Source organism: Macrotis lagotis, chromosome X (assembly GCF_037893015.1).
Source record: "Macrotis lagotis isolate mMagLag1 chromosome X, bilby.v1.9.chrom.fasta, whole genome shotgun sequence".
Taxonomy (NCBI): domain Eukaryota; kingdom Metazoa; phylum Chordata; class Mammalia; order Peramelemorphia; family Peramelidae; genus Macrotis; species Macrotis lagotis.
In genome coordinates, this window is record NC_133666.1 from 540,116,140 (window position 1) to 540,124,541 (window position 8,402).

Genomic DNA, 8,402 nt, shown 5'->3' on the forward strand with positions numbered 1-8,402 from the left:
TTTTTAATTTATTTTGCTAAACATTTGCTAATTACATTTTAATATAATTAAGACCACAATGGAGATTGTTGCTACATGAAATGTATTGGACACCCTTAACTTAAATGAATTAAAACACATTTCAAACTCAAAATATTCAAAACAGAAATTACTATCTTGAGATCTCCCTCAAAATCTATGTTTTCCAGAACTTCTTTGTTATTTTCCAGAGTACCATCATCCCCCTGCCACCCAGATTTGCAACCTTGGCTTCATTCTTGACTCTTTATTATGATTCATTACACATATCCAATAATTTGTCAAATCAAGTCATTTATATATCTACAATATATCTGATATACATCATTCATCCACATTCATCACTAGTTCAGCTTTTCATCACCTCTCATTTTTGTTCTTCCATTACAATCCATTTTTCACACAACTGAAAAAGTGATTTTCCTACAGCCTATGTCTGACAGCATCATGTCACTACAAAGAAAATCTAGCACTTCCCTCTTTGACTGGGATGAAATATAAATTCCTTGGTTTGATACGTAAAACTTTAAATAACCTCTACTTTTTTATATTTATAGGTTTCTTGCACATTACAACCCTACACATACTCCAATAGCCAACCATACCAGTCTACAGATCTTCCCCTAGAACTCGAAGGTACTAACTGATGAAAAGTCATTGTTTCTAACCATCTCCAGACTCACTGGGATAAATTCTAGACATTTTCCTGCCATGGCATGTAGATATCCTTGTACTCCTAGTACTAATCCCTCTAATTTCTACTTTTTATTCTGTGAATGATAGAAAAATCAATGAAATCTCTGAAAAAAGACTTGCCAATAAATTTTCCCAAGATGCCACTCATCATCCCTGTGATTTTCCATATGAAAACTCCTTTAGTATTCACCACTCTGCTATATATGTTTGTATTCCCCTGTTAAAATATAAACTCCATTAGGGACAGAACCATCTTTCTTTATGTAGTTGTATATTAGCATGGTGTCTAGCACATAAAAAGTACTTAAATATTTCAGTCAAATATTCATTTATTCTTTATATTTGCCTTAGTTCCCTCATGAATGAATTTTAGTTCACTCTCTTATACTTTTTGGTATTCCTGATTTTCTTCAAGAATCAGCTCACTATTAACTTTTATGCTAAACATTTTCCAATTTCCCCACAACCTAATGTTCTCCCTTTCAAAACAGTCTCAAATTCATTATATATATATATATATATATATATATACATATATATATATGTATATATATATATACATACACACACACACACACACACACACACACACACACATATATATTATGTATATGTATGTATGTATGTATGTATTTGACAATTAGAACTGCTGTTGAGTCCACGTATTTGGGGTTCCCGGGGAAGTATGACCAGTAAGTGAGATCACAGGCTCCTTTTTTTAAAACCATCTTCAGATCTTTCATTTAATCCAAGGGTCTGAAGAAAATCATTTAAAGTTTAGGTTAAACTCCGGGCTAGAATATCCCAAAAAGAGGAGAGTAGAAAAATATCTACTACATATTCTAGAAAGAAGAAGACCACTATTTATTTATTGACATAAGTAAATGTTTACCAAAATATAATTCACCAGAACACATTGTCAAAAACATAACAATCTACAATAAACTTTAACTACTTATTCCGTTAGAGAGTTGAGGATTACAGACAAAGCAGTTTGTTAGACTGCTGAATTGACTTCAATCTTTTCATCCTGATGATTCTATAGTTCAAAGGGTCTCCCCAATCCCCAAGTCCAAATCTCCTAGCTACCATATTTCCCCATGTATACAACACACCATTTTCCAAAAACTTTGGGGTCCACAAACTAGGAGCACCTTATACATTGATGGTAAATTTTTTTTACTTGCATTTCCTGATTTATTTTGCTTGTTGTTTTTGCTCTCATTGTGTCGTATTTGTTACTGGTATATTTTGCCATATTCTGCCCAGAAATGGCTCAGAAAAGATTTTCATACAGTGCTGAATTCAAGTTCAAAGTGATTCAGTTTGCAAAAGTGAATGGAAATCGTGTGGCTGAACATAAGTTTGGTCCTCCTCCAACTGAGAAAATAATCCAAGACTGGCTGTGGAAAGAAGAAACGCTACTGAAAATCCCCTAGCAAAAGAAGACCATGAAAGGCAAGTCATGCAAACTGTGTGATGTAGAGAGGGAATTGAAGAAATGGATTGAAGAGCAAAGGGCCATTAGAATTCCTGTGTCCACAGAGATGGTTCAGTATGAGTCAAGAATTGCTGATGAAAAAGAAGTTACTCCTATTTCAAAGGAGGGCACAACTGGTTCTTCAGGTTCATGAAATGGAATGGACTAAGCATGCATCCACACACCAGACTTGCCCAAATGATGACTGAAAGCTATAAGCAGAAGGTCCTTGAATTTCATGATGAATAAAACTTGAGTTCAATATCTTTATGTAATACTTTGGGCCTCAAAATTGAGGTGTGTCTTATACATGGGGAAATATGGTATATAGTTCAGAAATTGAATACCATTAGTTCCACTTCTGGATGACAATTGAATCATAGCTATCATATTTGGGGGGTAGTTGATGAAAGGGTATCATTAATTCAATTCATTCAATCCTTCATGAGGAAACTCAAAGATCCTTGCCATATTGGGTGAATGTTAAAAAGAGACCAAAAGGTAAGTAATTCCTTACTAAATATCCAGTGAGTCAGTGACCTTTCTCCTCAGTGGTCAATAATAGAACTGTTCCATCATTCCAAAGCACTCAGATCCTTCATTGCGGAGATATTTCCCAAAGAGTGGCCAGGCTGCAGGTGGAGTGTGGCATCTTTTTTTTTCCATGAAGTTAAAATCAAACAAGGCAGCAAATGTAAGGTGGAGTTATTTGAGAGTCCAATGTTTGCCCTCTATAAAGAAAGGCATTAGGAAGGGTTTACATCTCCACATGTAAAATCAGAGAGGAGATGTGGCTGAAGGATGTGGAATCAATTGAGGGCTGAATTAGCCGCATGATTCTTACATTATAATTGATGGGCTTATCCTGGGAAGGCATCTTACTCCTTGGTCTTGAAATCAGGCAGAGCAGCAGATACAAAATTTAGTCATCCCAAAAGGATAATTATCCTCATTGAAATGAAATAGTTCTTATTCTAATATTATATCAAACCTCTATTAGTATACTTTTAATAGTCACCGATAAACAGAATTGACTCGAAGTAACACCATAATTTTGGAGCACATCCATATCCCTAGAGCAACATACATAGAAAACTAACATAATTCAAACAACTAATACATTTAGAATTGCAGGACATCAAAGTTATTTCCTTTCTCATGGTTTATTCATGGTCCTTTGGTTCTGTTTTTTTCAGATAAACTCTCAAAGTCACAGAACTGATTCCATCTAACTCCTTCAGTGCAGCACTAGACTTGAGGGTTCCCTATGGAAGTCAGGGAGCAATTTATACAGCACCAGGTAAACTGTTAGTTCCTGCAGTGCCTGACACAAGACAGTAAAATCCAAATTTAAAATAAATGGAAAAGTCCAACAAAGATGAACAAAAACTACTGCAAGAAAAATCTGACCATAGAATGATATTATGGTGAGAGGGAAGAGGACAAGTCAAAACTCCAAAGAAAAAAGGAAGAGATTCAAGTCCCAGGAAGTGCTAGAATTTTTCCTTGCATTTTCCAGGTCAGTTATTTTAATCAATAAAATATTCATCATTTTTCCTGGCTTTTTCCCATTGTTTCCCTATGTTTTATGATTTCTTGATGCCTCACGAACTCACTAGTTTCCATTTTGAACTTTTAACAAATTACTTTCCTCAATGAGTACCATGTGCACAATTCTGCTATCTAAGGAGTTTTTTTCATCAATGAATTTGTGTGTTTCTTTTACCATTAGGTCAATTCTGCTTTGTTTTCTTCATTTGTAAGATTATTTTCTTCAGATTTAGTGTGTGTGTGTATGTATGTGTGTGTGTCTGTATACTGAGTTTTTAACCAAGCTATGAGTCTCTTTTCATAATTTCTTGCATTTCTCTTATTTAATTTTTTTCATTTTTTTCTCATTCATCTCTTTTAAATTTTTTTTCAAGAATTTTCTTGGGTTTCCAATTAGCATATTTCCTTTGAAGTTTGTTTGTAGCTATTTTCTCATTATTTTCTTCTTTTGAGTTTGCTTCTTTGTCTTCCCAGACTCCATATTAGCTTTTTATAGACAAATTATTTTTTCTTTGCTCATTTTTCCAGTTTATTTCTTGACTTTGAACTTTATATTAAAGTTGGTCTCCATTCACTTTGGAATAGGGAGATCATTATTCCATGCTTCAGGCATTTATATGCTGCTATTTTCAGAGATAATACTGAAGAATTTTTGTGTTTCCAATTCTGTGTGATTTGGAGAAAGATGTCATAACTATTCTCTCAGTCTTCTCCCTGGTCTTAACTTAGGGAGGGCTCCTGTTCCCCTTCTTGAAACTGGTATCAGAGCACTGCTCTCTTGTGACCAACCATAAGCACTCCTCTCTATCCTCTTTTGTCTATATCTGATCTAATATAATTTTATTAATCAAAGGTAGGGGGAGCAATTTAACATTAAAATCCTAATCAACTTCTATCCCCTTAACCCATGTGCAAAGAAAAATGTAAGATTCTATAAAAAATTACTTTAATATTCCAATGAGTCTATAATTTCCTTGATAAAATTACTACCTTTAAAAATCCAAATTCAATTCATTTATGCTTACCCATCCTTTGAAATTCTTTTTGACCACAATATATTCTCAGATATTTTTTCCTTTCCTTGGTTTTTATGCTATCTCTTGGCTATCTTCTTCCCTCCATAGCTAGATAGACCTTGGCTTCTTTTTCCATATCATAATCCATAATCTTACAAATAAACAAAACAAAACAGAATTGACCTAATGGTAAAAGAAACACACAGATTCATTGATGAAAAGAACTCCTTAGATAGCAGAATTGTGCACATGGTACTCATTGAGGAAAATAATTTGTTAAAATTTCAAAATGGAAGCTAATGACTTTGTGAGGTATCAAGAAATCATAATTTGCATGTCCCACAATGACAGATATATTGCATAGTCAGGTTCCAGATATTTTTAGAATCATGGATCTTCAGACCAATAAAAGGTTTAAGAATGTTAAATTAGATTCAATAAACATTTATAAATCTACTATGGGCCAGGTCCTGTGCTAAGTGTTGGAAATACAAATGGAGGTGAAGGCAGCTCTTACCCTTGGAATTCACAATCTAGAAGGGAAAACTCCTTGTTAAAAAAAGGTGCAAACTAAACTATATACATGATAAATGTGAAATAATTAAAAGAAGATAATTTTGTTCAAATAACTGATATTGTAGATAAAGAAAGAAGATGGGGATAAAGTTTTTTACTCAAGATCATATAAATAGTTAATAGCAAATGCAAGATTCAAACTATCTTTCTGAGTTCAAAGTTAGTGCTCTTTCAATGCTAATTCATTTATTCATTCATTCATTGAAGTGTACCATATGCTAGATGTTCTATGGTAAATATTGAGATAAAAAATCCACATATCTATATCATGTTAAATGACATTTTCTTAATATATTATATCAACAATATCATGTAGTCATTAGATATGGTAAATGTATGGATCTCCACTCTACAGTTGAAGAAAATAAGAAGACAAAGATGATGGTATTAGTCCAATGTTTTATTGCTAGTAATTGTCAGATATGATTGTCTGAGTCCAACTCCATTGTTTTTCCAATTCTGACTTGCTGCATGGAAGGCCTTATTCACCTTAACTGTAGAGTTCCATTATGAAATAAGAAATGGCAACATAGAGGCCATGTTCTATGACTTTAATATAGTTCTTTTTGCAGAGCTTGAAAATGAACATGCTGTACTAAGAGAAATGGAAAAAAGGAAAGAATCATAAGCTAAATAGGGACAACAATATATGCTATAAATGACTAACGTCTATTGATTAGATCTACTTTCCACTGTGGTAACAAGTTTATCATTGCACCATTATCCAGTATTTCCTGGAATGAAGAGGAATCATTCTGCTCAATCGATTCAATCAGTACCTTGCATATGTTCCCAGAGCTAAAACTGTTGAGGAACTTTTATTCTTTACTGAAGATCCTATTTTCTATCCTAAGCCTCATTAATTTTCTGTCACAAAACATGGCACTTTTAAGCTAATGTTCTTCCTAGTTCATCTCCCTTGTATCATCTCTCATAGGTTTTCATGACAAAGAATTATATATTTAGAAGTCTTAGAGGCCATCTAATTCAACCTCCTAATTTTAGAAAAAGAAACAGAGAAAGAGACTGAGGTAGGGGGTGATTATTAACAAATTTTTCTAAAGATACATATTTAGCACCTGACAGGTCAGGGATTTGAACCAAGGCCCTCATTGCAAATCCATGATCCTTTCCACTACATGGTGCTTCCTATCCAAAGCATTTCATGCATGTGAGTATATGCACCATATATGTATATATATGTACATATATATTTCCAACATACCTCTTCTGTTCTTCTTTTGTAGTATCTTCTGCTACATGTAGCTCTTTCAAATATTATTGTTCAACATATGGCATATTTAATGTTTTTAATATTTTTAAAAGTTCTAGTCTAATAATTCCAATCAAATACTTTAAAATTTAATTGTTTCTTTTGCTTATGGCAACTCCATGAAGCAAGCAATACAAGTATTATTATCTCCATTTTAAAGATAAAGACATTGAGGCTCTAAAAAGTTAATGACTTATAAAGAGTCACACAGTGAATAAGTTATATAACTGAACTCCAACTCAGTATACCATTTTGTCCTTTTCCAACTATTTCCATAGTTTCCTCCAACTTGCATTATTAATTTTTCTTTCATTAATTTTTTGCAGAACAAAAATGTTTTCTTTACCTATTTTTCTTACATTTTCTTATTAAAATACAAGGTTATGTCTCAGGAGTTCTTCTTATTGGAAGTTTTTGATAGGAGACTAGATGATCAATTGTTGGCTATTATAGTAGGTATACTATTTGTGTGTGAGTTGAACTGGAAGAACACCAAGATCCCATCTACTTCTCAAATTCTGTGATTATAATTTTATTCATATTATCCATTATTTTAATATCTGTCATTTGCCTGATACGTTAGGATTTTCAATACATTTTATTACATGTGTTACTTTATTAGGTCAATCTAGCCTTGCTAAGTCTCATTTTTTCCATGGCATCTTAAAGTTACTTCAAATAATAATCTATTATCTTATTACCCTAATGATTTTAAATTTTTCTTTGTATTTTCTGAAATTGAGAACTTATTGATAACAAAATCTTATGAAATTATGTCATGTACTGAGAAGATAGATTACTTGATTGTTGTTCTTATGGATGTTTGCTTGTTCATAGTTATCAAAGAAGACCATGCTATCAGGAATGTAATGAGTGAGTTGGAGGCTCTCCTAAAAGTAACACTTGAACCCAGGTCTTCCTGACTCAGATGCTTGCTTTCTTCACTCTACAACACTGTAGGGCACTTATGTTGTATAAACTTCTAATTATATCTTTTTTTTTAACTTAGGCAAAAATTGGACTTGAAGCTAAATGGGATACTTCTAAGGTTCTGTGTCCTTTTTAAGTTGAGACAGTCAGAACTTTTGGGCAAAGGAAAAGTTCAGTTATCTTCCCAAAGATACTTGAAATGAAGCAAAAGATAGGAAGAAAACGAATCTTCCAATTATAGTAATAATGAAAACATTTTCAAAGATAGATGTAGAATAGTCCAGGTAGACTGAAGTGTGCAGGCACAACCTGGGGGATACAATTACCAGGGTTCATCCCCTGAGAGGAAGGGGGAAAATATAGTAGTGGTTCTTCTACAAGCCCACCTGAGCTGCATCTATACCTGTGAGTACTATGTTTTCATAGCACTTTGTGGTATGTTCACGACAAATGTATATTTAAGGTAGATTGTTTTATTGGCAAACTATTCATTTTGTTATTATCTGCTTGTATAATGTTTTATACTCACATTCTTGTGTTGCCAAAACAAACTTCAAATGTTCTACTACATAAAAAAAATATAAGTAACTTCTAATCTGGGCCAAATCTAATTTAATAGGCTGAAGTTTTAAAAAAAACTAACCCTCTTTAAGGTTCAGTTAAAATGCTGTAAAGTCTTCACTGATACCCTGGACTAGAAGCAATCTTTCAAATTAAAAGTTCTTGAAGTAGATGATTTGTAATTTAACATATGCTCTCTTTCCTTCCCTCCCAAAAAAATAGAAATTCATTCTTTTTAATGATGCTTAGGTAATAGGTTTAGGCCATCTATGTAGCACAATAGATCGAGCACCATGTCTGG